A 7,633-nucleotide genomic window follows, 5' to 3' on the forward strand; every position below is an offset into this window, starting at 1 on the left:
GAGAGGTACAAGAAAACTTAGGAAAATAAATGAAAGGTATATAAGAGAGGGTCAACAGCTTAAAAAAGGAAGAAGAAAAATTGACTGAAGAAAACAACTCCTTAAAAGTAGAGTTGGCCAAATGGAAAAGGAGGTGCAAAAGATAACTGAAGAAAACAATCCTTTAAAAATTAAAATTAGGCAAGTTGTAGCTAATTATTCTATGAAACAAAATCAAAAGAATGAAAAAAACAGTAGAAAATATAAAATACTTCATTAGAAAAACAAATGACCAGGAAAATAGATCCAGGAGGGGTAATTTAAGAATTATTTGCCTACTTGAGAGCCATCACCCAAAAAGAGAGCTTGAACGAAACTTTTAAAGAAATAATCAAGGAAAATTTTCCTGAGGTCCTAGAAACAGAGGGCAAAACAGTTGTTAAAACAATACATCATGGGGGGAGGAGGTAAAGTGAAGATCACAGACTAACAGCACTGACTTCCTAGAGCTCTTCCCACAATCCCTCCAAATACTTGAAAAAAAAATCTAGAGAAGCAGAATGCATGAAAAGACAGAGTGAACCAAATTTCCAGCCCAAGACAACCTGGATGATTAATGGGAAAGTTCTGTTGCACAGGACTGGGAGAGGAACACAGTTCAGCATGGCTGCACAGGCAAAGACAGCATCACCTTGAATCTGGAGCAGGTCTCAGAGGACTGAATCACTGGCAACTATGGTGGTTTCCAGACTTCCCAACCCACAAATGCCAAAGACAACTTAGAAGGTCAGTAGGGAGGATCTGACAGAGGAGTGAGGGTGACAGAGGGTGAGAGAGGAGTGTGGTCCAGCCCTGGCCCTAGAGAAGCCCTGGGGGGGCAGTGGAGGCAGCTGCTGCCCAAGCTCTTGGCCCACAGATGGTGAGGGGACTAAGCAGCTGATCAGAGTGGGATTGCAGTGATCTCTTTGATAGCACTGAGGCAGGATTCACTTGCTTTGCCTGTGCTTGTATCTGGGAGACACAGTACTGGATGATTGTCTTGGGGCAAGGAGGAGTGCTTGTGTGAGGAAGCTTGAGGTGATGATGGAGAAGAAGTCCTCACAGTTCCAAGGCAGAAAATAGTGCTTGTGATCACTCATAGACCAGAGCACAGTCCAGGAAAGGAGTAAGCACCTCTCCTTTGATCATAGCAACTTGGAAGAACTGAAAATTTACAGGTCCCTAGAAGTATCTCTGAAAACAGCTGTCCCACACTAGAAGCAAAGCCCTACATTAACAAAGAGTTTAAAATTAATTAAATGTCTGGGAACTTGAGCAAATATCAGGGAAAAACCCTCATAATATAGAATCGTATTTTGGTAACAAAGAAGATCAAAACATACAACCAGAGGCAGCTAGATGTCACAGTGGATAGAGCACTGGCCCTGAAATCAGGAGGACCTGAGTTCAAACCTGGCTTCAGACCAAACACTTACACTTACTAGCTGTGTGACCCTGGCCAAGTTACTTAACCCCAATTGCCTAAAAACAACAACAACAACAAAAAAGAACCATACAACCAGAAGGAGACAACAAAGTCAAAGCTCCCAGATCCAAAGCCTCCAAAAAATATTGGTCTCAGGCCATGGAAGAGCTCAAAAAGGATTTTATTTTTTATTTCTTTTTTTTATTATTAGTAACTTCTCCATTCTAATTTTTAAGGAAGTAGACACAGACTTTTCCCACTGACCTTCTAAGTTGTCTTTGGTGTTCCTGGGTTGAGAAGCCTGGAAACCACCACAGCTGCTGGAGATTCAGTCATCTGAGTCCTGCTCCAGGTTCACTAAGTCCTGCCTTGCCTGCAGCCATGCCAAGCTGTGCTCCTTTCCTTGCTCGGCTCGATATGCCTTTCTGTGCTGTAAATTTGCTTCACTGTGTCTTGTTGCTTTAGAATTTGTTTAGAGTCATTTTTTTATAAGTATTTAGAGGGGTTTGGGGGAGAGTTCAAAGAAGTCATTGCTTTTACTCAGCCACTTGGCTCCACCCCCTGTCTGGTGTAATTCTTTTCAAAATAATTAACTTTCTCTTTGTGTGTATTTTTCTTTGCTTGAGAATAAATCTTTGAGTTGTGCATATTTTAAATGCTGAAGTGTGACACAGGACACTTCATTTTGTCTTTTCTAGTTAATATTTGGGGAGACCTATATACATGTGACTGTGCAATCAACTTTGACACTGCTTCCTCAGGTTTCTGGAGTTGAATCAAGATGCTGAGTTCCTCATTAGATGCGCTTTTACCTGAAATTAATTTGAATTGAAATGATCAAATCACTGGGAAATAGTCAAGGTGTTTCATTTTTTTCCCTCTTTTTCTTGATAGGGATGATTTATCATTCTGACTTTTCACTTTTCTTTATAGAACGAAAGATCTGACTAAAAATCACAGTCTTGTATAGCTTACACAGCATCGTAAGATATGAAATGATACTAGAGGAGGTAAAGTGAAATTAAAAACAAGTGATGATAGTAGGAAAAACGTAGACATTTTTAATAGGAACACTTTTTCTTTAGTTTCTGAAGAATTTTTATTCAGGAAAATATATGTCTGCTAATCACAGTAATACAAGGCATTAGACTCTTAAGCAAATGAACAAATTTTTGCATCATCATAGATTTACTTTTAAAAATGGTTATTATTACATTGTTGGGGGACATTAATAGCTTCTGTCACAAAGGATAGAACATTTGATTAGATGTCTAGGACATTTTAAAAGTTGAACTACTTCCAAAAATAGAAACAAGTGGCTAGGTTCACTTAATTTATTTTCTTCACATAACACAATGACCTTTTAATAAGATTATGATTTTTTTTCCCAGAACACAGTAGCATGGTTCAGATTTGCAAGTGCCAATAAAGAACTTGAATAAAATCTGATTTGAAAAAGAAAATATGATTTTTCAACCTTTTTTAGGGACAAAATACTTGATTGAATGACATTAATATTCCCAGTAATTACTAAGACATGTTAGAGTGGGAAAAATAGCTACTGGAATATTTTTAATGTAGCAAATCTTTAAAAATTCTTCTCCCTGAAACAGCTGTGTATTTTGTTTGTTACTTTTTACCAGGAAAATATTACCATTATGGCTGCAGGAACAATGACTTACTAAAAGTCAATTTCTGACACATAGTAGGAACATAGTAAATTATTATTGGCCAACTGAATAGTGATATTATGCTGTTTAGCTGAATATACAAAAATTGGATTAAGAATTCACATGGTTAGATTTACATAATAAATAATTTATCTTATTATTTGGTTTCCCAGTTTTTTTAATAGATGAATCTGTATTGATGTTCTCAACTGGCTAAAGACATAGCAACACATGAAATGTATATACTGCTTTAAGATTAGAAAAGTGCTTCAAATTCATTATAATCCTATGAGTAAGGTGCTGTTACCATTTTACAAAGAAGAAAAATAAGCTACAGAGAAGAAAAACAGGGTATTGAGAAGTTATGGTACTTGCCTAGAGTCACACAATAATGTGTCTGAGGAATAATTTAGTCTCCCTAACTCTAAATCTAATGTTGTATTCTACTCTGACATTGTTGACTCTGTATTAATGACATTTTCTGTATTTCAGGAAAAATTGTTTCCACCTCTAGGATGCATGATCATAATTAAATTAAAAGTCAGTCTGATGCTTCCCCTATTATAATTGCCCCATAGTTTTGTTTTGTTCTGTTTTTTTCCCCCCTGCCTTCAGTGGTTAGAGAAGATGATAAAGTAAATTGAGCTTTTATATGTAAAGTCAGAAGAAGGTTCAATTTTTTTCTGGGGCACTTAATAGCTGCATGATAATGGACAAGTCATTTAATTCTCTTAGATTCAATTCGGCTTCTATAATATGAGGTTAATAGTTGCATAAAAATGAACTATAAGAAATGTTAAATATGAGAAATTCAGAGAAACATGTTGAGTAAAGGAAGGAGACATGGAAAAACGATATATGCAATGATGCCAATTTTGTAAATAAAAAGAAAAGTAACAGTGACTTACTACTTCCCACTCCCTGAAGGCCAAGAATGTTGCACTTCATTCTTCCTCAGTATATGTGATATTTTACTTCTCCTCTAAGGTTCTCCATTAAGTTTGAGTGGTGTCTTGTCATTCATTCTTTGACTCCATCCCCAATTAATCATGTTTCCCCTATTTCCTCCTCAGCCCCAGATCTATTTAAATATTTAAATAAGTTTTTTTAATGAAAATTTATTTGAAAGGTATTGCAAGAACAAAAATTTTCCCCCATTACTTGGGAGAACATAATTTCCCTTTCAATATCTTGATCCCTCGAAGAGGAGGGGAATTAGTTTACTTGCTTAGCTCAAATCCTATATAATTTAGTCCTATAAAGTCTCATGTATAAAGGCAAGGCCTAAGGATGCTAACTTTTCAAGAACTTAATTTCCCTATTGGTCTAATAGCAACACCTGGCCTATAATTCTTCCTTTCATATCACCACATTTCAATCTTTGGAACTTGTAGTCTTAATTCATTGTGCCTTGAGTTAAAAAAGACAAACAAAACAGAACAAAGCAAAATTACAAGTCTGAATGTAGAAACCATTCATAAAGGAAGTGAAGGTGAAAGTAGCCTTTCTCCCAATCCAGCTTAGTTCATGGGCCCATGATATCAGTGACCTTGACATTCGCACATATACCCATATACCACTGGGAAGAGAATAACACTACTCAAAGATTCAATATGTTCCAAGTACACAGCCAATGAAAAAGACTACTCCCATCCATATAGTAAAAAAACACAGAATGTCTATTCCTAGAAAAATGTCTCTCCATCTAGGTGATCTGAGTATATTCCAAGCCCTGTTACAGATCATTAAAACAAAAATCCATAGTTTTTAAGTATAATGAAATTAAAATGTGTAATCTTACTCATGGAGATGACATGGGGAACCATATATTCCTCCTTCCATCAAAGCAGTAAGGAAATAAATATTCAAAATGTTACATTTACTAACAAATCTGATCATAAAGTTGGTCTACTTTGCTTAATATTTTGTTATGAAGGAAGACTTACTGGAAGAGATAGAAAGTATATTCAGAAATGAGTGACTCAATAAGAATACCTACCAGTTCTCTCAGTACCCTGGAATACAGTTTGTCTGGATCTGTTGGTTAGAACTCAAAGACAATCAGGTATTTACTTTTCGTCTTATCTTTCACTGACTTATTAATTATTATCATACATCAACAGCTACTTACATACTTTGATAGTGACATTATTTGTTTATTTTAATCCAATATTGGAGAGGTTGATTGGCAGGATCGATAGTGGATTCTGAATCTAGAAAACAAATTCAAATCCCATTTCTGACACATGCAGATTGTGTGAACTTTGGCAAGTCATTTATCCTATTAATACCACAGGAAAGTATCTAAGACAATGTAGCAGATCATGTACCAAATTGCATTAGAAAAACAAATTTCTTGACTAGGAGATCTCCATACAAATGAAATCAGAAGTGTGATTCCCCCAAAAATAAATAAACAAGCAAACATTATTTTATGTATGTCTTCATTTTTTTTTTAGTTAAGAATAGTATGGTAAATACTTCGATTTAAACAGTTGTATAAGTATTGAACACAGTTGTGTATGGAAAGATCTTTGTTTAGGTAAAGCGTACTTTGGCATATGGTTTATATTGTCACATAAAATTGTAGTTACATGTGAGGTAATGTGATAAAATTATACTATAATTAAATAGCTTCATAATTTGTTAGTTTTATAAGCTGCATCTTTGCATACAAAATTATCTCATTTATTGGACATGTACAATTTTTACTTCTTTTTCTAATTTAGATGCTCTCTAATAGAAATTTTGACAGGAGAAGATGATAGACTGCTATGAAGAATTTAATGTTTAAAAAAAGTAGAAAAAAATACACTAAATGGAGCAAGGTACCATAAAGCCAGGTTTGCACAGGAAGGATCACCAAGTCATTGAAGACTGGACCAATGTTATGCCCATCACACTTCTCTCTTACTTTTATTGCTTTTACTATTACCTTCACACTCCAGGAAAATTATCTTCTGTACTAAAGGGTTTAGAAACTCAATATTTAGCAGTCCATTAGCACAAATCTATATTAAGATTTTGAAATGTATTATGCATGATATACAATTAATCTATTTTCATAATTTTTGTTTCATTGTTTTTAGTCTTTACTAAACATATTTTTGAAAACAAATCAAACCCTTTATACTCTAGACTCAGAGTTGTCCACATGAAAAAAAAATCAGACTAAAACAATATGTAACCTAATGCAAAAGGGTGTGACTTTCCTGTTAGATTTTTGTCCCACTAATAAAGGAAGGATAGTAGAAGGGGTGAAGAGTTAGAAAAATGTGGGAAAAAAAAGAGGAAGAAAAGAAAATAGAGAAAAAAAGACCAGTTTTAAGTCAGTCTAGGAAGTAATGCATTTTATTCACTGTATGTAGTGTGCAACTGAGGTAGCTGTAGACAGGAGCTTTGAACCCACACTGTAAAGGGAGAGAAAATAAGAAAAAAAAATTAGTTTCAGTGAATTAATTACCAGTGGTTAGGAACAGAAATTCAAGCAAGAAAATTAATACATTAAAAGCTGAAACAACCAAAGATCTGAACACATCCATACATATACATGCATACAAACATACATATATATATGCATATAAATATACATACATACATACACTATAGGCAATATCTACAATGAAAACTTTAAATGTATTGGGGAAAGATAAAATGTATTAACACCAAATAAAGCTCAATCCTTACGTTCATTGTGCAAAATCTACTTTGGCACCCTGCATGGCCTCAGGACCAACATAAACACCAATTATCACTGTGATATACCCATGGGAATGTACCAAATTGACTGGGTTAATTAAAAAAAAAATAAGGTGCGACTTCACTTAACATAAAACTTTTAGAATTCTGTGTTCTGTATTTTTGTTCTTGTTATGACCATTGCTTCTACTCGCATGCCCCATTGTGATATATAACAGCTCCCAGCAAGCTGGAAAACTTTCAAGTAGAGGTCAAGCAATAGACTGCACATCTTTGATAGAAAGACTAACCAAGCTAAAGACAGAGAACTTTCTCACCAGATTGACTGTAATATGATGAATTTTTCAGCCATAGTAAGTCTCAAACAATGTCTATGAAGTTTTATAGGAGTTCCAAAGGAATGAGTAACCACAATGTTGAAATCTTAGCTCTCTATACCTGAATACTGAATTCCAAGACTAAAATGACATTCTAAGGATAGATTGTAAAAAAGCCATAAATGATATTTTAAGAAATGAATATTTACAAAACTGATGGCAAAAAAGAATCAGTTTTTTTGTTTGTTTATTTATTTGTTTTTACTATAATAGCTGTGAATACAAACAGCATTTTATTTCCCTATACGAGTCATGATAAAGTTAACATTAAATAATTATGGCTGAGAAAACTGTTATGCCACCTAAAATCATGTTTGGCCTACAAGTTAATTTTGCTCTGTGTATGCGTTTGTGTGTGTGTATGTATCTCCCTATTATTTCTAAGATAAGCTATAAACTAATCTATCCAAAGCACTATACAATACATCTTTCTAGCTTCCTAT

This window comes from Phascolarctos cinereus, unplaced genomic scaffold (assembly GCF_003287225.1).
Source record: "Phascolarctos cinereus isolate Bilbo 61053 unplaced genomic scaffold, phaCin_HiC Scaffold_7;HRSCAF=346, whole genome shotgun sequence".
Lineage (NCBI taxonomy): Eukaryota > Metazoa > Chordata > Mammalia > Diprotodontia > Phascolarctidae > Phascolarctos > Phascolarctos cinereus.